Source organism: Chelonoidis abingdonii, chromosome 24 (genome assembly GCF_003597395.2).
Source record: "Chelonoidis abingdonii isolate Lonesome George chromosome 24, CheloAbing_2.0, whole genome shotgun sequence".
Lineage (NCBI taxonomy): Eukaryota > Metazoa > Chordata > Testudines > Testudinidae > Chelonoidis > Chelonoidis abingdonii.
Genome location: NC_133792.1, coordinates 5137423 through 5161815, shown reverse-complemented (window position 1 = coordinate 5161815; position 24393 = coordinate 5137423). Strand labels below are relative to the sequence as shown.

Genomic DNA, 24393 nt, shown 5'->3' with positions numbered 1-24393 from the left:
ACACAAAGGCATCTTGGCAAAGGATCCCCTGTTCCAGGGCCACCCAGAGGATTCAGGGGGCCTGGGGCAATGCAATTTTGGGGGCCCCTTCCATAAAAAAAAAAAGGTGCAAACCTATAGAATATTATATTCTTGTGGGGGCCCCTGCGGGGCCCAGGGCAAATTGCCCCACTTGCCTCCTCTGGGCAGCCCTGCCCTGTTCTTTGGGAACAGCTCTCACCTTAGACTTGACAAATTCAGTACACCAAACACATGTCTTACAGGACATTTAACCATGAAGAGTGACCGTCCACTAGCCGCTAGTTCAGTGGGCCCTAGCAAGGCTCGAGTCTTCTGCCCTTTGATCACCCTGGAGATCACCCTTCCCCAGTTGTTAACGAGGGGCCAGGGCTGATCTAGGAGAGAAGAGCATAAAAGTCAGATGCTAAGCAACAAGAGGGGCTAGCGAACAGGAGGCAGCAAACAGGGAGTCTGAGAGGCTGTAGAAGGAAGAAAGATTAAATCAGCATGGTTCGGAAAGGCCGTATCTCCAGTGCCAGCATTGCTCCTGGCTCCTTCCACTGCACCTGCGTCCAGACAGAACCCAATGGGACACCCCAGCCAAGGTCCTGGGCTAGATTTGCAGAGCCTGCGGCCTGCATTTCTGCATCATAAAGAGCTAGGCTGGGGAGACCATCCAGTGTGAGAGGGGCCTGCTGGTACAGTCTTCCCGGAAGCAGGTGGGAGAGCTACAGGAGGAGGTGGCCAGGCTGAGGAGCATCCGTGCACACAAGGTGTTCATTGAAAGATATGGAGACCACCAAGAAAGCTATTCAGCTGGGGAGGACTGCAGTAGCACTACCAGGGCAGCAGGAAATGGCTCCTTCACAGAGAGAAGCTAGCTGCTGGTTACTTCTGGCAGCAGGGAGTGTTCAACCCCTGCTCCCAACCCACCATCCAGAGATAAAAACCGGAGTGCCCCCCTGGCAGTGAGGGCTGAGTGGAGGAGAAGAAGCCATGTATCCCCAAGGCTGGGAGGATCATGGCCACCATCACCCAAGAGGAAACCAAGGTGGTGGTGGTTGGTGACTCCCTTCTAAGGGGGATGGAAGCATTCATCTGCCGGCCTGACCTGGCATCCCAGGAGTTATGCTGCCTGCCTAGGGCCCATATCACAGACATTATGGAAGGATTGCCGAGGATCATCAGGCCCTCTGACCAGTACCCCATGCTGCCCATCGACATGGGCACTAAATAATACTGCGAGGTATGACTATGAGCAGATCATGTGACTACCGGGCTCTGGGTGTAAGAGGAAAGGAGCTGGGGTGCAGATGGTGTTCTCATCCATCCTTCCAGTCAAGGGTAGGGGCCCAGGTAGAGACTGACACCCTGGAAGTGAATGCACAGCTGTGCAGATGGTGTCACCAGGAGGGCTTTCACTTCCTTGACCATGAGCTGTTGTTCTGAGAAGAAGGACTGCGGAGTGGAGATGGGGTCCACCCCTCAAAGAAAGGGAAGAGTATCTTCGGACATAGGCAGGCTAACCTAGCGAGGCAGGCTTTAAACTAAGTTCAGTGGGGCAGGAGACTAAAGCCCACAGATAAGTCCAAAACCAAGAACTAGGTGAAGGGTTGGCATCTGGGCAGAACATGGGCAATCACAGCAGAGACAAAGGAATACAGGGGGGAAGTCTAATAAACATCCTAGACGTCTGTATACTAATGCAAGAAGAAAGGGGAATAAACATGAGGAACTAGAAATACTAGTAAATAATCACAATTATGACACAATTGGCATCACGGATTTGGTGGGATAATTCACACGACTGCAATATTGGTGTAGAAGGCCACAGCTTGTTCAGGAAGACCAGCAAGGGGGAAAAGAGAAGCAGCGTTTGTTGCCTCGTATATCAAAGGTGTGTATACATGCATTGAGGCTGAGACAGAAGTGGAGACGGACCTGTTGAAAGTCTGGGTAAGGATAAAAGGGGTAAAAAAACCAAGGGTGATGTCAAGGTAGATCTACTATAAACCACCTAACTAGGAAGAAGAGGCAGATGAGGCTTTTCTAAACTAATAAAATCATCCAAGAACCAGGACTCAGTAGTGATGGGGGACACGAGTTACCCAGACATCTGTTGGGAAAATAATATGGCAGGGCACAGATCATCCAACAAGTTCTTGGAATGCACAGGAGACCACATTTTTATTACAGAAGGTGGAGAAAGCGACTGGGGAGAGACTGTTCTAGAATCATAGAACCATAAGGTTAGAAATGACCACAAGGGTCATCTAGTCCAACCCCCTGCCAAGATACAGGATTTGTTGTGAATAAACCATCCAAGGCAGATGGCTCCAGTCTCCTTCTGAAAACCTCCAGTGAAGGAGCTTCCACAGCCTCCCTTGGCATCTGTTCTACTGTCCTACTGTTCTTACAGTTACGAAGCTTTTCCTGAAATTTAACCTAAATTTGCTATGCTGTAGTCCTGCCCTCTGTGGCACAAAAAGAATAACTTTTCTCCATCTTTTTCGTGGCAGGTTTTCAAGTATTTGAAGACTGCTCTCACGTCCCCCCTTAATCTCCTCTTTTTGAAACTAAACATACCCAGCTCCTTCAGCCTTTGCTCATATGGCTTGTGTTCCATCCCTCTGATCATCTTTGTTGCTCGCCTCTGGATCCTTTCCAGTTTCTCTACAGCCTTTCTATACATTGGTAACTGAAACTGGACACAGTACCCCAGCTGGGGCCTAATCAGTGACAAACAGAGTGATACTATCATCTCCCATGAGTTGCAAGGTATGCCTCTGTTAAAGCAACCTAAAATTGCATTTGCTTTTTTTGCAACAGCATTGCGTTGCTGACTCATGTTGAGGTTGTGATTCACCACAGCTCCCAGAGCCTTCTCAGCATTGTTGCTGCCAAGCCAGTTCTCTCCCATTCTGTATTTGTGCATTTGGTTTTTCTTCCCTAAGTGCAGCACCTTACATTTGTCTCTGTTGAATTTCATTTTGTTGTCTATAGCCCAGTTCTCCAGTTCAGCAAGTTCCCTCTGAATTGTAGCTCTTCCTCCAAAGTGTTGGCAACCCCCTAGCTTTGAGCCATATGCCAATCTGATCAGTATGCTCTCTAGTCCTACATCCAGGTCATTAATAAATATGCTAAATAGCACCAGATCCAGAACAGATCCCTGTGGAACCCCGCTTGAGACATCCCTCCAATCCAGCATCATTCCATTAATAGTTACCCTTTGTTTGGGGTTATTTAACCAATGTATCTACTTAATGGTAGTTCTGCCGAGCCCGCATTTCTCCAGCTTACCTATCAGAACGTCATGTGGGACTGTGTCAAGAGCCTTGTCCACTGCATTCCCCCTGTGCACTAATCCAGTTACGCTGTGAAAGAAGGAAATCAAGCTGGTTTAGAATGATTTGTTCTTGGTAAATCCATGCTGGCTGCTTCATCCTTCATCCCTTCATCCTCTGGGTGTTTGCAAATTGAATGTTTTATGCTCTAGTAGCTTCCCAGGTATCTAGATTTGATTCTGATAAACAGGGAAAAACTAGCTGAGAATTTTAAAGTGGAAGGCAGCTTGGGTGAAAGTGGTCATCAAATGATGGAGCTCATGATTCTAAGGAACAGTAGGAGGAAAAACAGCAGAGTAAAGACAACGAACATCAAGAAGGCAGACATTAGAAGACTCAGAGAATTGGTAGGTAGAATCCCACAGAAAGCAGGTCTAAGGGAAAAAAAGAGTTCAGGAGAGTTGGCAGTTTTTTTAAGAGACATTTTTAAGTGCACAGGAGCAAACTATCCTGATGCCTAGGAAGTTTGGTAAGAGCCACTCTGGCTTAACCAGGAGATCTTCAACAACCTGAACTCAAAAAAAGTCATACAAAAAGTGGGAACTAGGTCAAATTATGAAGGATGAATATAAAAAACAACACAAGTATGTAGGGACAAAATTAGAATGGCCAAGGCACAAAACAATATTAAACTAAATTAAAGGGCAACAAGAAAACATTTTAAAAATACCTTAGAAGCAAGACGAAGATGGGGTAGGCCCCATTACTCAATGAGGAGGGAAAGACAATAACAGAAAATGAAGCAATGGCCAACACGTTATTTGCCTTTTTGGTTTCAGTTTTCCCCTAAAAGTTAGCAATGATTGGATGACATCGGTGTAAATGAGGTAGGATCTGAGACTAAAATAAGAAAAGAACAAGTTAAGAATTACTTAGACGAGTTGGATGTCTTCAAATAGGCAGGGCCTGATTAAATACATCTTAGAATACTTAAAGAACTAGCTGAAGAAATCTCTGAGCCATTAGCAATGATCTTTGAGAACACATGGAGGACGGGAGAGATCTCAGAGGATTGGTAAAGGCCAAATATAGTGCCTATCTATAAAAAGGGGAATAAGGACAACCCAGGGAATTATAAACTAGTCATCTTAATTTCAGTATCCAGAAAGATAATGAGCAAATAATCAAGCAGTCAGCTTGCAAACACCTAGAAGAAAATAAGGTGACAAGTAACAGCCAACATGGATTTGTCAAGAACCAATCAAGTCAAACCAATCCAATATCCTTCTTCGATAGAGTAACGAGCCTTGTGGACAGGGGGGAAGTGGTAGATGTGGTATATCTTGACTTTAGTAAGTCTTTTGATACTGTCTCACATGACCTCATAAATAAACTAAAGACATGTAGTCTGCACAAACCTACTATAAAGTGGATGCAGGACTGGTTTGAAAAGTTTAATCAGAGAATAGTTATCAATGGTTCGCAATCAAGCTGGAAGGGCATAGTGAGTGGGGTCCCACAGGCATCTGCCCTTGGTCTGATTCTATTCAATGTCATCATAAGAATGATTTTGCTAATGTCATAGAGAGTACACTTATCAATGTTGCAGATAATACCACCCTGGGATGGGTCACAAGCGCATTGGAGGACAGGATTAGAATTCAAAACAATCTTAAACTGGAGAAATGGTCTGAAATAAACAGGATGAAATTCAATAAGTACAAATGCAAAGTACTACTCTTAGGAAGGAATAATCAATTACATAAATACAAAATGGGAAATGACTGCCAAGGAAGGAGTATTAGTGAAACAAGGTGAGTGAGGTAATATGATTTATTGGACCAGCTTCTATTGATAAGAGAGACAAGCTTTCTTTCCAGATCTAATGCATCCAAGTGTGTTGAGAGAGTTGGCTGATGTGATTGCAGAGCCATTGGCCATTATCTTTGAAAATTCATGGTGATCGGGGGAGGTCCTGGACGATTGGAAAAAGGCAAATATAGTGCCCACTTTTGAAAAGGGAAGAAAAAGAACCCAGGGAACAACAGACCTCACTTCAGTTCCCGCAAAATCATGGAGCAGGTCCTCAAGGAATCCATTCTGAAGCACTTGGAGGAGAGGAAGGTGATCAAGAACAGTCATCTTTATTAATGATCTGGATGATGGGATTAATTGCACCCTCAGCAAATTCGCAGATTACACTAAAATGGTGGAGGGGTAGATATGCTGGCGGGTAGGGATAGGATCCAGAGTGACCTAGACAAATTGGAGGATTGGGCCAAAAGAAATCTGATGAGATTCAACAAGGACAAGTGCAGAGTCCTGTACTTAGGATGGAAGAATCCCATGCGCCACACAGGTTGGGGACCGACTGGCTAAGCAACAGCTCTGCAGAAAAGGACCTGGGGATTACAGTGGATGAGAAGCTGGATATGAATCAGCAGTGTGCCCTTGTTGCCAAGAAGGCTAGTGGCATATTGGGCTGCATTAGTGGGAGCATTGCCAGCAGATCAAGGGACTTGATCATTCCCCTCTATTTGGCACTGGTAAGGCCTCATCTGGAGTACTGTGTCCAGTTTTGGGCCCCACACTACAAGAAGGATGTGGACAAATTGGAAAGAGTCCAGCGGAGGGCAACACAAATGATTAGGGGACTGGGGCACATGACTTACGAGGAGAGGCTGAGGGAACTGGGGTTATTTAGTCTGCAGAAGAGAAGAGTGAGGGGGGGATTTGATAGCAGCCTTCAACTACTTGAAGTGGGGTTCCAACGAGAATGGAGCTCAGCTGTTCTCTGTGGTGGTAGATGACAGAACAATAAGCAGTGGTCTCAAGTTGCAGTGCAGGAGGTCTAGGTTGGATATTAGGAAACACTATTTCACTAGGAAGGTGGTGAAGCACTGGAATGGGTTACCAAGGGAGGTTGTGGAATCTCCATCCTTAGAGGTTTTTAAGGCCTGGCTTGACAAAGCCTTGGCTGGGATGATTTGGTTGGTGTTGGTCCTGCTTTGAGCAGGGGGTGGGACTAGATAGTCTCCTGAGGTCTCTTCCAACCCTAATATGCTATGATTCAAACCACAAAACTCTTCTTCAGGTCAGTTCCTTCAGGTCAGAAGAAATACTGCAGAAATGGATGTGAGGGTTATGATCACAATCCTAAAATGAGTCAACAATGTAATACTGTTGTTGAAAAAGTGAACATCAGTCTGGGATGTATTAGCAGGAGTGTTATAAATAAGACACAAGAAATAATTCTTCCACTCTACTCAGCACTGATAAGGCCTCAATTGGAGGCCTGTGTCCAGTTCTGGGCACGATATTTCAGGAAAGATGTGGACAAATTGGAGAAAGTCTAACAGAGAGCAACAAAAATTATTAAAGGTCTAGGAAAGACTGAAAAAAATGGGTTTATTTATTTGGGTTTATTTATTTGGAGAAGAGAAGACTGAGGGAGGGATATGATAACAGTCTTCAAGAATGTAAAAGTTTGTTATAAGGAGGAGGGTGACAAATTGTTCTCATTGACCACTGAGGCAAGAACAAGAACAAATGGTCCTAAATTGCAGCAATGGAGATTTAAGTTAGACATTAGGAAAAACTTCTCAACTGTCAGGGTAGTTAAGCACTGGAACAAATTGCCTAGGGAGATTGTGAAATCTCTATCCTTGGAGGTGCCTAAGAGGAGGTTAAACAAACACCTGTCAAGGATGGTCTAAATAATGCCTAGTCCTGCCTCAGTGCAGGGAATGGACTAGATGACCTGTCAAGGTCCCTACCAGCCTGACATTTCTATGAGTCTGTGGAAGGGTAACATGGAGGTGCCTGAAGGGACCCTAGTGAATGTTGTACAGCCTGGCATGTTGGAGATTGATAAAGAGTTTAGCAAAGATGCAAAGGTAAATGGCAAAGTGTGCCAAGCTACAGGCTGTAATATAGGCTCTGTGGTGCAATGGATAGTGTATTGGACTTCTAGATCAAGGCTGTGGGTTCAAATCCTGCCAGAGTCATATTTTTTTCCATGCAACGCACTGTCAACCTCTGGAACTCCTTGCAAGAGGGTGTTGTGAAGGCTAATACTATAACAGGTTTGAAAAGGGAGCTAGATAGATTCATGGAAGATAGGTCCATCAATGGCTATTAGCCAGGATGGGCAGGAATGGTGTCCCTAGCCTCTGTTTGCCAGAAGCTAGTATTGGGTGACAGGGGATGGATCACTTGATGATAACCTGTCTGTTCATTACCTTTGGGTTGCCAGCCGTTGGCCATTGTCAGAGGACAGGATACTGGGCTTGATGGATCTTTGGTCTGACCCAGTATGGCTGTTCTTATGTTCTTGAGGTTGGAGGGATACTGGTGTCCAGATTTCACTGGTCAGAAAATACATGGTTATGGAAATTGTGATGTTCTCCAGGGAAAATGTAAAATTCTTTGCACTGGGAAAATCTGAAACCACTGTTCCCCAAGTTCAAGTAGAGTTGGCGTGGGAAGGTTTAAAAGGTATTTAACTGCTGGTATACTGGATAGCATTCCAACAGATATAATATGGAACTGATCTCTTGTCTCTGTGTAAAGCTGTTAATGTTATAACTCGCAGGAAGAAGAAGTGTAACTCCTGAGTCCCCAGCCATGGAGCCTGCAGAGGGCAGGGCGACCACTGCTTCCTTAGCAGCAGGCAGTAACACCCATGTCTTCAGAGGAGGGGGTTGAGAAATCAGCTTCTTTGTGTGAGAGCTCTGGGTCTGAGCACAAGCCCAGCAATGTTTGCCACAGAGTGAGATGCTGGCCCTTCTCTAGGAGGCAAAGGGGGGCTATTGGCAGAGATGCCCAATAGGAAAGCAGGAATAAGATCTTCATGCAAGAGGGCAGGGTATACAGGGAAGCCCGGGTGGGTAAGAATAGGGGTCTGGGAGCACCCTGAAGACAGCTTTTGGTGCTCAAAAGGTATTGTGCAGGGCTACTGAGGTTAGCGCATGATGGCCCGCTTGGGGAGGGAAAGAACTATTGAAAGGCTTAAGGAAAACATTTATTGGCCTCATATTCTTGATGAGGCAAAGGAGTGTTGTAGGGCATGTGACTTACATCAGAAGCGGAAGGAACCCAACTGTCTCCACAAGGCTCCATTCCAGCCTTTACCTGTGGTTAAAGAAGTATTCCATAGGCTTGCCAGGATATCACAGGGCCATTTTCCAGGCCATCCAAAAATGGGAAAATGAGCAGTGGTTGATTTTGCAACTGGATATCCAGAGGCAGTTGCGCTGTCAAATGTAGAAGCTGAGACAATTGGAGACGCACTGTTTGCTATATTCAGCAGAGTGGGTTTTGCAAAAGAAATCCTATCAGATAGAGGGTCAAATTTTATACCCCTAATATTTAGTCAACTGAGGAAGAAGTGTGGAGTAAAACAATTAGTCTGCCCCTTACCACCCCCCAACAAACAGTCTAGTGGAAAGGCTCCCTAGGACTCTTAAATCCAATGCTAAGAATGTACATGGACAGAACAGCTGGAGACTGGGATGAGTTGTTGCCTTAGCTATTATTTGCTTACAGGGAAGTACCCCAAGTGCTCACAGGGTTTGCCCGGTTTGACCTCCTTTACGGAAGACGGGGCAGAGGCCCCCTCGATCTTGTTAGGGACTCCTAGGAGGAGGGCTCTGAACCAGAGGGGGGAGCCCTTAGCTGAATATGTAACCAAGATCAGAGAGGCTTTAAAATCCATGATGGATGTAGCACAGCAAAACCCAGGTTTCACAAGAAGAGTGGTACAACAGAAACACCTGTGAATGAGCATTTGATGTGGGAGGCTTGGTACTGATGTTATTCCCAGTAAAGCAGCACAAGATGCAAAATTCTTTGGAGGCTGTGGAGCAGGTTAATGAGGTTACTTATAACGTGCAGAAGCCCATCAGTGAGGTTGCCCTGTAGACTGTACCCATAGACTAAAAGTCTATCACAACTGTGAGGCTGTAGGAGTATGATATGTTGTAAAGAGGACTGCAGCACGGCTTCCTTAATAGATTGGGTGGTGGAGAGCTACAGGGAGAACATTGTTATATGTAAAGGGTTAATCCCAAGGGAAAGGTTCGAAATCATGGCTGTGTTGGAACGTGACCAGCAGGTGTTTTCATGCACTTATAGAGCCTAGTAGCCCCTGGGCATCCCTAGTTGACATGGGCCCCCGCAAAGGATGGATCTATCAGATTCTGCGTTGACTACAGAAAACTTAATGCTGTCACAGTACCTGCGCCTTACCCTATGCCAAGGACTCACAGACTCTGAGGACACGCTAGCGGTATTAGGCCGTGCAAAATTCCTGAGCTTTTGGACCTTAACAGGAGATAGTGGCAAATTAACCAGATGTTATGTGGCCTACAGGACCTCATATACGTATGTAAATGATATTATCATTCTTATCAGCACTTGGCAAGACACAGAAATCACGTGGGCATTGTGGGGGAAAGACTTGAAGTTGCAGATTTGCTGGCTCAGGTGTCAAAATACAAAATAGGAGCAGCTAAAGTCCCTTATTTTGGTCATTGGGTCAGGGGATGCAAATTCATCCTGATCCCCTAAAAGCAGAATCTGTTATTAACTGGCCTATACCCCAAACTAGGATCACGGATTTATAGAAGGCTCTAGTGATATCGTATCAGTTATCACAGATCTCTGTAAAAAGAATAAACTAGCCACAGTGGTTTGGTCAAAAGGGCTTTGATAAAATCAAAACAGGTCCTGTCCAAAGAGTCAGTTCTGGCCAGTCCTGATTTTAATAGTGTTTGAGCTGTGAACAGATGTGGGGACAGTTCTGATACAAGCAGGGGAGAGCAACCCCATTGCATTCTTAAGCAAAATATTGACCACCACTGAACACAATTAATCCGTCATAGAGGTAGAGTGCTGTGTGATTGTGTGGGTAGGCAAACAGTGAAAACATTACCTGTTCAACAGAAATGTAGGGTGTTAACAGCTCCCTCTCCATTGACGTGGTTGCACAGGACCAAAGGTACCAACTCCAGGCAGTTGTGCTGGAGCATAGTGCTGCAGGAAAATGAGATGGAGATTGTGCACATCAAGGGGAAAGAAAACATAGTAGTAATTGTCCTGTCCAGAACAGCGAGCCCAGAACGATGCCTGCGGAATAGCCAGTGGCTCACTGTAATGTGTCAATGTCCAGGGGGAGGCATAACACAGAGATTCCTTGGCAAAGGTCCCCTGTTCTTTGCAAACAACTCTTTTCTCAGACCTGACAAACTCACTACACCAAACATGTCTTATGGGATATTTATCCATAAAGAGTAACATGTAAAGGTACCTACAGAAAACTCATAACTCACCAGGATTCATACAGCAGGCAGGAGAGTGCTCTGGCCATGAATAAAGACAAAAGATTGTTTCAGTGTAACAGAGCGTAGGGAAAGGCATTCTGGATCTATTCACTGAGGAAATCCCTCAAGGAGCAGGTGGGCCTTTCATGAATAATGGGATCCTGATGCTTGTGAAACCAGCCAGCTGTGCCATGGACTGGACTTTGCGGGGAAAGCTGACTTCATTAGATAGCAAAGGTAACTACTAATAAGTGTAGACTCAGGTTTACATTTTATGATTTTATTTTGTGCTGGAATCAGTTGTTTCCCCTCACTGTCTCTCACTTCTAGTGATCTCGCTATTCTTTGTTATGAACATAAGAACACCCATACTGGATCAGACCAATGGTCCGTCTTCTGATAGTGGCCAATACCAGGTGCTTCTGAGGGAATGAACAGAACATGGTAGTTATCGAGTGATCAATCCCCTGTTGCCCACTCCCAGCTTCTGGCAGTTAGAGGCTAGGGACATTCAGAGCATGCGGTTGTGCCCCTGGCCACCTTAGCTAATAGCCATTGATTGACCTATCTTCCATGAACTGATCTAGTCCTTTTTTGAGCCTTGTTACAGTTTTGGCCTTCACAGCATCCTGTGGCAATGAGTTCTACAGGCTGACTGTGCATTGTGAAATAAACCTATTTTTGTTTTATTATAAGTGTTCCCAAGTGCTGTGTGGTTTACAGGTAAAACTAGTAGACTGAGGGAGAAGAGGGACCCTAGGGCCATTGTAAAAGGGGTCTGGAGAGCTGGGGGATCAGGCCCCGGAACATCCCACTGAGGTGCCCACGAGGATGCTTAGGAATGGTGCAGGTGCAGGGCCAGTGCTGTTGTCAGGGGGGGAACCCTACGTGGAAGTCTCTGAGACTTAAAGTGATATCTAACATTGTCTGCAAGGACTTGGTATCCCAGCCATGAGAGAGCAAACCCATTCTGCTGGCAGAGAGGCACCAGGAAACCCTGCCAGCCTGGCTCGTTTGAGTGTTTGGAAAGGAAAGGAAATGGTGGTGCCATACAACAGGGCTTTCTGTGGCACCCAAAGCCCAAGCAGTCAGGCTGGCCGCATTGGCCCAGGGGAGGATCTTGCTCACTGTCCTGCAAACTGTTATGTCCCTCACAACCCACCTCACAATGTGCCACCACCCGGCTGTGGGACAAAGACCCACATCAAGACTCCGAAGAAGCATACATGCAGGAGACTGGAAATGCTGTGGGGACACCCCTCTGCCCCCACTTTGTATAAATGATCAGCTGTTACCTTCATGGCATGAAGTGTATTTCTGATGCCAGTAATGTGCGGTGATAACAGAGACAGGCATAAAGGCGTGTGAAAGGCAGGGAATTTGGTGCCTGAAATGAGTGACAGCTCTCCAGCCAGAGCAGTAACAGGACTTGGGCAGAGTGTCCATAGACACAGAGATCCCAAGGCACAAGGGACCACTGTGCTCTCTAGTCTGACTCCTGTGTATCGCAGGCCAGAGACTTGCCCTGAATTAATTCCTTTGGAACTAGAGCAGAGCTTTTAGACACACACCCAGTCTGGATTTAAAAATTGCCAGCGATGGAGAACCCACCGTGGCCTTTGGTGAGCTGTTTCGATGGAGCCTCCCCATCACTGTTAACACGGATGCCCTCTTTCCGCTCTGATGGGACGGGGCTCTTCATTCGCTGGGCTGGCCACAAATGGATTCTGTGCTCCCTTTTTTCTAGCTTGCAAACAGCAGAGGGAGCAACTTGCACGCACCTTGTCACTACGGATGGTCTGGCTAAACCCTGGCCTGGACTACACACTAACGGAACAGGTTGATGACTAGACCATAGTATTTAGCCTACGTTTCACACTGCTTGGTTTCGCTCCATCATTCCTGTTCATACAAACACATTGGAGAAGGGGACTGGAGCTGCCCCTGCCTTAAGCCAGACACTAGAGAGAGGGAGGGAGTAGCCACGCACAGGCACTGGAGAGCAGCAGCTGAGCCCCGGGCTTCCCCTCATCAGCTCACAGCAATCTTTTATACTTCCCCCATCACTGAATTTCCTATGTATGTTTGCACTGCTGAGGCTGGTTAGGACATGCCCATAGCAGCCTGCAACATTGCAGCATTGTGCTGAAACATTATCATACGCTGATGTAACATACACAGCCAGATGGTTATTGACTTTTTCTTTGGTAGGAGAGGCCTGAAAACTACACAGAAAAGATCCCTGTTCTGTCCTGCAGCCAGGGGCAGTGGAGTGGGGCCACGAGGCCCTATGCCGTGGCCAGGGGTGGAGGAACAGAGTGGGGCCCGAGGCCCTGTGCTGCAGCCAGAGGCAGCAGAGCGGAGCAGGACTCAGGGCCCTGTGCTGGAGGCAGCGGATCGGAGCCCGGGGATCTGTGCCATGGCTGGGGATGGCAGAGCAGGGCCCGGGGCCCTCTGTTTCAGACAGGGGTGGCAGATGGGAACCCGAGGGCCTGTGCTGGGGGTGGTGGAGCGGGGTCCAGGGCCCCGTGCCGTGGCTGGCGTATTAGAGTCTGGGGGCTTGTGCTGTGGCAGGGGTGGCAGAACAGGGCTCCGTCTTACTTGCAGTATCAACCTTTTCCATTTTATCTCAAGCTAGAGGCAGCTCTGAGGGACTCATGTATCAGCCTTTCCAGCTGCTCAGAGCAAGGGGGAGGGGAGAAAATGCAGTTCCTCCTTTCTCCTTCCTCCCTCCCTGAGCAACTGGGATGGGGGGCAGGGAGGGAATCCTTCACCTCTTCCTCTCTGTGTAGCCCCTGTCCTTCCCTCCTCTGTTTAAAGCTCCTCTCTCTAATTTTCAGGGCAGTTTTCTATGGAGTGGTCTTGGAGGACAGAGGCTGGAAGCCACAGGCTCTACCTGCCCCCAATCTAACCCTCGCCGTTGGTCTCACCTCAGTGCGTCCCGACCAGCTGCATGTCTTCAAGCCCTCAGTTCCTTGGCTCCGCGGAGCAGGGTCCCGGAGCTGGGTGACACCAGAGCAGCAGAGAGCTCAGTCATGAGGGAAGAGGAAACCACTACTCCCTGCAGTGCTCCGCTGAGGGCGTGAGATACAGTCCCCCTGCCCTTCCTGGAGCGCTAGGCAGGCAAAGAATGCAAATTGTGCATAAACAAAAATCTCCACTGATCAGTTCCTGGAAACGCACCTCCAGCCTGTGCTGTGCCAGGGAAAGGGGCCAGGTGGGGTATCTGGTCCTGCTCTACTCTCCAGTGCTTCTGCTGAGCTTTACTCTGCAGCATTTGAACACAACGAGCTCGCTGTTGCCTGCACCCCTGGCCACATCCTGCTCTCTGAAGGCAAACGGGCCAGGCTGCCGTGGGACTGCACAAAACTGCACTCGATTCAAAGTTTGGCCTCTCAAGGCGCAGTCTGCTCTAAATCTGAACACACCAACCAGCCGGGCTGTGCCAGGGCTGCCCGGCTCTCAGGAACAGCTCCAGCCTTGGTTTCCTCACCCCCGCCCCTCACGCTCAGCTGGGCTGCTCGCCTCACTGCGCGAACAGCCCCTTGCGCTGTGTTTGTCCTAGTCAGGAACCTAGAGCTCTCACAGAACGTGGCTACCTGCCTGTTTGAAGGACTCAGCCCCAGGGGACTATTAACATCAGTTCTCCAGGAACATCACTGGCTTCCTCTTTGATTGCAGGGGTTTGCTTTGGTAGACAGCCCCATACCACTGGCAGGTGGTGTTCTGCATGCTTCCACAGGGGCACGGTGCAGCGTGGGGCTTCTGGGGAGTTTAGCTGTTCCTCAGTACCCTGAGTGTGGGGGCTGGGAACCCCACTGGCACATTCAGCAGTGCAGAGGCTCCCCACATGCCACAGGTGCACAGCCGAGCCAAAGGGAGGAAGCTAGGGTACTCTGCATGTCACACATTGGGAACCCCACTCCACACTGGGGGTAGGAGACCGAGGGAGAAAGGATCAGCTGAGCAGTGAGAAGGAACGCCCAGCAGCTGGGGCCCTGGGAAGGGCGAGGAAGGGGTGGGTGCACCCAGGGTTTTGCAGCTCCCGATGGGAGGTGTACCAGTCATGCACCGCAGCACCACACCCCCCATGCCATGGGGCAGCGCATAAAGTAACGGCGGGAGAGGATGAGGAGAGTGAGGCTGCCCCTGGCTCAAAGATAAAGGACAGACCAATACTTTCCAGACAAAACTAGGAGACAAGGAAAAGCTGCCTTGGCCTCACTGAGGTGCAGATCCGCCAGCAGCATGGGCTCACCCCAGAACACTGGGGAAGCTGAATGGGAACCTGGAAATGAAGACACATTAGTCATGCCCTGCCAGGGTCACCACCATTCTGGGCATGCGGCCCACTGGGTCCTTCCCAAGGACCATGGGTGCCATTGGAGTCAGTCCGTTTCTGTCTCTCGCTGCCTTGACGGCTTCCTCAGTGCCCGAGTGAGGAGGGCAATGCAATACCTCATAGACAGAAAGAAGCCTTTGGAGGCGATGCAGGAAGTCTACGAGACAGCCCACTTCCCCTCAGTGACAGGCTGGGACATGTCTCCCTGTGGTCCCCGCGTGGACAGTGCGGCTTTCAGACACACAAACTCTCAGATCCAGGAGCCCTCCCAGGTGCCCCAGAGACAGGAAAGGTGCCCATGTGATCTGACTGTGTATTCAGCTCAAAGGAGAGGGGCAGAAGCTGTGCTCCAAACGAGGTGACCGTAGGGCATGGGAGTTCATAGCCTAATCTTCCTCACAGGAAATCAGCCTGCAACAGTCTCTATACAGCAGCCAGGAGGGCCCACGATGAGCCACAGACTGTGAGGCTGAGCCCTGACCAGGAAAAGCTACCGGTCAGATATCTAGGAATGAATTAGAAATGGTGCCTCAGGTACTTGGCCTGAGGAGACAATCTATTGGACTGCCCCCAGCTGGCCAAGCTAGGGACATTCTCTATCTTTCGCTATGTAACTGTTCAAGACCCTGCCCATGGTATCTACAACCGTTCCTTAACCGCCAGGCCTAGGAAATGATTCATGCACTTCAGCTGTGGGTTGGAGTACTTACCAGCACCCCACTGGAAACAGAGCCCACCAGGCTCTCAGCTGAAGTACATCCAGTTCTTGGCCCTGCATTGTGGTGCTCCCAGTTTTTAGAGGACTAGTTAACCTGATCTCAGGTCACAGTGGCAGCATACACACCATCAAACACTTCAGGTGGGGGGCGGAGTGGGAGAAGGGAAATCCAGGTGTGATAATTGGCTGTGAATTACAGCTAATCGGTCAATTAACACCCCTGGCATTCCCCAAAGTCCAAAGCATTTGATCATGTAGATATGCCCTAAAACCAGGGTGACCAGATAGCAACTGTGAAAAAACAGGACAGGGGGTAGGGGGTAACAGGCACCTATATAAGAAAAAGTCCCAAAAAACGGGACTGTCCCTATAAAAATGGGACATCTGGTCACCCTACCTAAAACACAGGAACCACTGAGAGTGTCTGGAGAATCTAAGCTTCTGTAGGTTGCAAAGGTAGGACTTTAGCTAAAGATAAACAAAAAAAGGAGCCTCCGTGTGTCTGTTTCTTTGTTTCAAAATCTGTTTTGTTTTTTTTTCCTTCTAGTATTTTGTTCCATTTGCTGCTTGTCACTATGTCACTGGGCCCGGGGTCCTGAAGGGAAGAAATGCAGGTCATCAGCCTGCCCTCCAAGGCACTGACAGTTGGAACCCATCGGGTAGTGTAACTAGACCCTGGCCGAGGCTAAGGTGGAAGAATCATGTGATTTCACCCTGAGACCAGTAAGGGCCAGAGGCTGAACACCAGAGACAAGAAGAGAGGCAGAGGTGCAGGTAGCCCAACACAAGGTACATATGCTGTGATCAAGTCACCTCTTCACCTTCTTTCTGACAAGCTAAATAGACCCGAATCCTTTAGCCAGGCAGGTTTTCCAGACCTTGATTTTTCTTGGGGCTCTTCTCTAAACTCTTCCCAACTTATCAACATTCTTTCTGAAGTGTGGCCAACAGAACTGGACAGAGTCCCCAGTAAGAGCTACTGCCGCTCACTAGTGCTTTGCTTGTACAGCTAAAGAATAGCATTCTGGTGTCTTAGACACCTCACTGCATTGCGAGCTCATACTGAGTTTGTTTGGAAGGTCTCGAAGGACCTTTTGTGAGTCACTGCTTTCCAAACTACAACCCTCCACTTCCTCCCCACACACTATAATTGTGACCTACATTCATGGTTCCTCTCTGTAAGATGGTGGATTCTCCATTCCTTGACATTTTTAAACCAAGATTGGCTGTATTCCCAAAAGATATGCTCTAGCTCAGTTTCTCAACCACCAGTCTGTGGACTGGCACCAGTCCCTGAGATCTCTCTGACACAGTTTAGGAAGGCAGCAAGCCGATCCCTGATATCAAAAATTAAAAACACTGCTCCAGCTCAATCAGAATGTATGGGTTCAGTGCAGGAATTGCTGGGTGAGCTTCTCTAGCTCGTGTTATGCAGGCAGAGAGACTAGACAAGTGCCCCTTTTGGTCTTAACGTCTATTAATCTCTTCCATGAATGGTCTCATCAATGCCTATAAAGAAGAAATACCACTTGTGACCGGAGGTGCCTAGGATAAACCCACACTGAAAATGCCAAGGTCAGAGCAGGCTGCAAAAAGGAGAGCAGATTCTCCCAAAAACTGGTGGTTAACACCGTAGTTGGATTCACCAACCCAGTCCCAAACTGCTCCTGGTCCCCGACATTGCTTATCAAGAAGCTGAAAAAAAGAAACCACACAGCCCTCTTTATTGTAGTCGGAATCAACAAATAGGTCCAGTAAAGTGAGATGTTATTTAAAACTCTATTCACTTTACAAAATGTTCTTCTCTTCCCAAAAGGGACAGCCACATTACCAGACCAATACTAGTATGGATCTTAACAAAAATACCATGCTGCCAGCCAATCCTTTAATATCTAAAAACTAAAGCTTTTCTTTGAGAAAAGAAAAGAAAGAGAAGAGAGTTGTGAAATGGTCAAAGCAATCAGATACATACATATGACTTCAGAGTCCATATATCAGGTTCTTAGCAACACTGGTGAGCTTGCTGGCTTGTAAAGTCCCTCTGGAACACATCCACAGCTTGGATATGTGTATCAATCCTTTGTTCAAAGCTTCAGTTTGTAGAGAAGTTACTCCAACAGGTGAGAGAAGCAGAACTGAAGAAAAATGGAGAAGATGCAGCTGCCTTTTTTATATCTTTTTTCATATGGCTTGTATTTCTTTTGTCCCAATACAAACTCAAAGCACATGGGCATGGAAATTTCTTGGAGTCCCCTGTCCACAGGCATGTCCTTACATGTCCTGCTGACGCATAGGCATAGCCCCCAGCTTCTCTCAATGGGTGCATTGTACAGCTGATTGCCCTTCATGGGCCATTAAGCAGTCCGGATAGTGCTGATGCCAATCTGCCTGGGGGGTGTCACCCAGGAGCACAGCACAGGTTTGAGATACAGAGATATCACATAGATTTATAACTCACAATACAAAGATGACACATACATATAAACAAGATTATCATAATTAGCAAATCATACCTTTTCCACTTCCATGGCATATCTTGTAAGATTCATTGCCATTTTGTAATATCGATATCAATAATATTATAAATGGTCACACTCCTAACCCGCTCCTACACAAAATTCACAAATTGTGATGAAACTAGATGTCCCAAATGCTATTCTGGCCTCTGGGGGCCAACACATTGTGTATCACAACTTGACCCTGGTCACATTAGTGCTGGGCAAAAGCAATATGATTTTTAGAAACTCACTTAGTTCCTTCTCAGCTGGGTTGTGATAGGGACTCAGACCTAACCATCTGGACCGAGCTCTATGCAGGAAGATGATTATAGAGTAGTTGAGGTAAATGCAAAGTTGTTTCATTTTCCAGTACTTCTGCTTCCTTTTTCCAATAGCTTCATTCAGAACTGAACAAATATCTGTGACTTCTAATCATTTTACTCAGAGTTTTCCAGGCTGCTTTCTGCAGTGTCACTGTTTCTGTCTTCCTGTCTAGGAGCCGTAAGCAGTTTGAACAAGCTGTGTGTGCTGTATGAGGCAGGGAAGTTGAAAATGCTTTTGTGGTTTTTATAAAAAGGTCCATTATATCTATGGAGGCCACACTCGCTCCGCCTTTCTTCAGGGACTTCCTCATTCTCACACTCAAACTATACAACCGCGGCTCCAGTCTGCCTTGCCCCACTTCCACAGAGCAGCACGTAGCTAGTGCGCACACAAGGCTGAGAATCACAGGCGATGTTATAAACACAGGGTTTGGTTTATGTTGAGTCCCAGTGTCACAATGAGGCAGCCCTTCCTTTGTTTGAACCACAGCTTAAGCATGCTGTAAACAGAAGTGGTGAGAAAGGGTAAAAGGAAGCGTAAGAAGGAAAAACAGACCTCAAACATGAACGCTGGATAAAATAATGAGGAGAGGAAGCGAGAATGAAACAAAAGGGAGAAAGAGTGAACCCTTGCCAAGGGGCCTGGAGAGAAGCTAGGGGCACTTTCTGATATTCATAGACCCCTCCATGTTTACAACCTTGCAGCAAAACTCCTCCGACTTCCCCACCCACAGGGGTCATCCTGGTCTGCAGACAAATTACAACAGGAAAAGCAGGAGGGAAGCCGACTAAGGAGTTGGGAATTGATGCATTCATACTCTGCCGTGATCTGTGCAGGCCTGTGCCCGAGCCTGGAATGGAGCGATGCAGAGTGGAGCTGCCTCGGAGAACACGTGGTGTTGCAGGCTGAGGAGAGACGAGTGATGGGGGCTACACAACAGCTGTTTGCAATACAGCCTTTGTTGGCTCAGCGTCCACATTGTTGTTACCGGAGTAAAAGGAGAAAGTACAGCATGCAATGTACAGGAGCCTGCAGGCACAGACGAGTATTACTGGGGGTGTCTGGATCTACCCATCTAAGGAAAGAGGGAGGAGGCCTTTTCCAATTGTCACCTAGCAGCTTACACATAAGGGTTGTTAGGGATAATGCTGGCTCTAGCCATGGGTGGTGGGTGAACCCCCCTCGCCTGCCAAAGCCCTGAGCGCCCCCCTGAGGGGCCCCAGCCTGCCTGCCCTCCCCCCCCCCAGCCACTCACCCCCCCTGCGCAGAGCCATGTTGCTGCCAGGCCTTCAGGTAGAGGGGGAGGGCAGGGCCTTGGGGCTCAACATGGGCAGGGCTACACCCTGGGTCAGGGGAGACTTAGCCTGCCCTGCCCTATGATACCCGCTGCCCATGGCTCTAGCCCTTTCATCTTGAGGGGCACTGAAATCAGTCTGAAGAGGGTGTGTCAGAGCGAGAGACGCAGGCAGTCACACAGGAGGCTCGGGGGGCTGGCTCAGGGAATATAAACGGGCACTGTTCTGTTCCTGTAACACAAACGGGAAGCTAGTCTAACTTAGCTTGCAGTGAAGCGGAGACAACATGTGCATGGTGGGAGTTTGTTGTTCTAAAATCCTTTTTTCTCGGATGCTTTGTTCCAACTGCTAAATAAAACCACTTTGTTGGAAGGACGCTGTTGTCAGTGGCCCGGGGTCCTGAAGGGAGGAAGCACAGCTGCCCTCGACCCAGTCAGGCCTCCAGAGGGAGAAGCGGTTGGTATACACAGGGTAGCGCACCAGGAGCTGGTCTAAGAGCTGAAGTATCCTGTGACTCCCCACCGAGATAAGGAACGGCAAGAGCCGAACACCTGAAGTGGGTGCACTCAGAGAGCAGAAAGAACCAGAAGGTCAACTTGCCCCAAAAGCACGACAATTCCATGTGAAACCCTTCTGCCAGGTGGAATCGGCAGTAACAAGGGCCCAGTTCAATATCCAGGGGTTCCCTCTTAACATTATAAAACAGATACGGCTCGAGCCCCCGCATACACCCACCCCAGGCATCTCTAGGAGGCAGTACTCCCCCCATTGCAAACACAGAGTCCCTCTACAACCAAAGAAGACTTTTATCATGAGAAGAAACCACAGCATGGATTTGGGGAAACACTGCAACAATGAGTTGAAATTACACAAACAGTAAGTAGCACAGCTGGCCCAGAGTATCTTGTGCAATGCCCTTGGCCTGTTTCCCACCTTGAGGTGTGAAAGTCCAATGGATGAATTTTCCTCTAACATGCTGCTCCCCTCTCCTTTTGCTGTACCACACTCACAGTTTGGTGTCCAAGGTCAGCAATGATCCAGAGTCCAGGGTTGGTCCTTCTCCAGACCCAAACGGCAGTTGAGTGACTCCTTCGCCTCCTTCACCTCTACTCTCCGCTGTCACTGCGGTCTCTGCCACTGCTTGTCAGTGTCTCTGCTGCTGCTTGCTATTGATGCAATGCTGTGTTTGAGGGTCTACCACTTCACCTGGTGGGGAACCTCTCTGGTCCCACCTCATCTTTTTACTGAAACCCTGTCTCTGTACCATGTCAAAGGCTCAACCCCTAAATCAGTGATTTCAGCTTTAGTGATCAATGAGGTTAAAGTTAGGGTGACTCCTCAATAAGGGCATGCTAAGGACATGTCTGCTGCCTTTTATTCATACAGTAAGAACAACAACATCTATTACCCTGGCGTTCAATACCAAAGTAATTTTTAACCCAAAACAGCCAAAATTGATCACGTACGGGGAAACCAGGTCTATCTGCTGGTCAGAGTAGCTGTGATTATGCAAATAGTCTACTCCTGAGGTCTTTTCCCTTAGTTCATCACTAGATGTCGGGGGAGAGCTCCTTCAACCCCGGATTACACACATCCTGAGCAAGGGACTCTTCGGCTGTCAAAGCAGCAGAGTCTTGCCCTGCAGACTCTGCCCGGTCTGTAAATCCTGAATGTCTCCTAGACATTGCATTTTGTATGGACTTGCAGAGCACCAGTTAAACACAGTCAAAAATACAATCCCTTCCTTCCAAGGTTTTGACCCATTACTATAAAGCCCAGTAGATTTCAAACCTAGGCCTGTAGACCTGTCAGGCAGATGACACCTCCAAGCTGCCAACCAACAGCAGCTGCTAGTTTATGCTCCACTACATACAACCTACTGCACCACTGCAGGCATAGACCCCAACAAGTCCCACTGCAAGTGGTCTGAGAGGCAGTAGCCTCATGGCTCCTTTCCCTACATAAACCCAAGTGGTTCCAGGAAGCAGGGGTCAGCAACATGTCCGTACATGGACACAAGGGTCCGTGGTAAAAATTTTGCGGTCCGTGGTAATTTTTCAAGAAATGTTGAATGACTGAATGATATAAACACCACCCCCAAATGTCCGTCACTAAGTAATTTTGTCAAGAGTCCATCACGCAACATGGTGCTGACCCCTGCCAGGAAGTGTCTAGGTAACAATATGGATTTTCTGTAGGTCCCTGACCATTCCTGCTCTTGAACTCCAGTCTTCAACCTCAGCTTGATTTGGACTTCGCCTTCTGACCTGGCTCTTAAAACCCAACTCAGTCTCTGATCCTCGGGATCAGTCCTTGCCTGGAAGTTGATGACAAACTCTGCTCCACTTCCCTCAGCCTCAGGTTTGACTCTTCCCTTGCCAGGATTCTGACAGTTTGCCTGGACCACCCTAGCCCACAGTGAAGATCTACCCTGTGGGAACATGGAGGCAATGGGCCACTTCCTACTCAGCATGCCCCAGCTGACAGTGGAGATGCCAGAACGGGCTGACCACTCCCACTCTGCGAGCCCAAATATTACAGCTTGCAACAGAGAACCAAGCACTGCACAGGCAATGCGCCCAGCTCCATGATGAAGACGTGGCACTGTGGGACCAAGTGGCATAGTATGCTGCAGATAACCCATGCCATGCAAGCAGGTGACCCAGCTACAGAACAAGAACACTGCACTCGAGACATAGACTGTGGCTACGCACCCAGACCTGGGGCCACCAGTCCCCCTCCCAGAACATTTTAATGAAGATCACCAAAAATTCAGAGGGTTTCTTAACAAATGCTGACTGCAGTTTCTGCTCCATCTCCCTGGTCTTACCACACCAAAATAGGACTCATTAAAGATGAGAGATGCATTGGATTGGACGCTCTCCTGCTTGAATGAGGAAGCCTGATGCTAACTGACTAGAATGCCTTCCTCCAGGCGTTTTGTGCTCGATGATCTCCACAGAGCCCACTCAGTGGCAGTGGCCCTGTACAAACTCTGTCAGGGGCAGGGACCAGACCTCATCCATGAAGCACTGTAACAGGGTGGGGGTACCCCATCCAGTGTGGGGTGAGTGCACCCCGTGAATAAATCCACCAGAAGGTCCTTGGCCTCAAGACTGTAAGGTCTAATGGTCAGAGCCAATGGAGTTGTCTTTCCTCCCAGGGCTATAAGGCCTAGTGGTCAGGACCAATATGGCTACCCCCTCTCTCAGGGATTAGCAGCCCAGTGGCCAGTAGGGGAAGTGGGCCACCACCTAGGAGTTGGTGATGGCCAGGGTAGGGGGACCCAGGCCCACCCTGCTCCACCAGGTCCCAGCCTAGGGCCTTATCACTACTGAGCCAGCGGGGCTCCAAATGAAACATTCCAGCTTCCCACAGGACTATAACTAGTCCCCACAAGCCGCTTCATACCATGTCTCTTGGAGTTGCCATTGAGCTGTCATTGGGATCTCCAGGGTTCTCTGCGTGTGCGGTTCCTAATGACTCTTGTCCCTCTCGGGAATACACATGTACATGAGCATCTGTCTGCGTCTCGGCACCTCCGGCTTCCGCAGTCAGGGGTTCCTGCTGTTCACAGGCTTGAGCCAGCAAGGAACATCCTTCCTCCTCGGTGGTCAGCCCAGACTGAGCTGCCCTCTCATACTCTTGCTGCACCTGGAGCATGCCCAGCAGAGACGGGGGAGCATGGCTTCCTCAACCCATAGTGAGGAGTTAACCCTTCCCCACCCAGTGCGGGGTGCGTGCACCCTGTCACAAGCACATAAAGGCCAGTTATTCACGGCAGTAGTCTGGAATCAACAAGGGCATGAAGAATGAAGACCCTTCAGGCAAACATTACAGAACTAACAGACCACACAATGCAAAGAGCCTCTGATAACAACACCTGTACCAGACAGACCCTGGAAGAAGCTAGCAGAGGATTTATGTGAATTCTGAGGATGTCATTGCCTAGTTGTAGTGAATTATGTTTCTAGATATATTGAAATAATGTATTTGAAAGACAGAACATGTTGCAGTGTTATTGAGAAATGAAACAGGTGAATGTGTTCTTTAAGTATTCCAGAACCACTACTGATGGACAACAGACTACAACTCACCACAACTGAATTTAAGTCATTCCAAACAACATGTGATGTTGAGTGTATCACTAGCAGCCTCCACTGTCCACAAGGAAAGGGAGAGTCTGAGCAGGCTGTACAGACAGCTAAGAAAATATTGAAGCAGGAAGATCCATTCCTTGGTCTTTTGAACTACCAGTCAACACTGTTAGTAGCTACCAGCTACAGCCCAGCTCAGCTCATGATGGGAAGGCAACTCAGGACAACGGTTTCAAGAATAGAAAAGAACCAAGCCCCAAAGTGCCCAGACCACAGAAGAGTAGCCAAATCCAGTCAAAAGAAACTCATGAACACTATCAAAACCAACTCCTCTTAAAGAATTGCCAGATCTGAATCTAACTGAGCACATTTGCATCAAACTGGATGGAGGAAAAAGGATGGAGAACCCCAGCTGTTGTAAAGAAAGAAAATCCATGGCCCGATCATAGCACTAGAAGGGATCTCAAGAGGTCATATAGTCCAGTTCCCTGCACTCATGGCAGGACTAAGTAT

General features: G+C 48.2%; 1 protein-coding gene across 7 annotated transcripts in view; it reads right to left on the bottom strand.

Annotated features, from left to right (window-relative positions):
• Window positions 1-19517, bottom strand: part of TOR4A (torsin family 4 member A) — a 44086-nt gene extending 24569 nt beyond the window's left edge. For 2 of the 7 annotated variants that reach the window (XM_075060535.1, XM_032765348.2), the window contains exons 1-4: window positions 17639-19517; window positions 13537-13721; window positions 10219-10319; window positions 3301-3374 (exon numbers count right to left, since the gene is read on the bottom strand). The gene's annotated coding sequence lies outside the window, so the exon portion shown is untranslated. The remainder of the gene's footprint in view (window positions 1-3300; window positions 3375-10218; window positions 10320-13536; window positions 13722-17638) is intronic. The other 5 variants (XM_075060539.1, XM_075060537.1, XM_075060536.1 and 2 more) reach the window with 4 other exon arrangements.
• Window positions 19518-24393: the final 4876 nt, after the last annotated feature.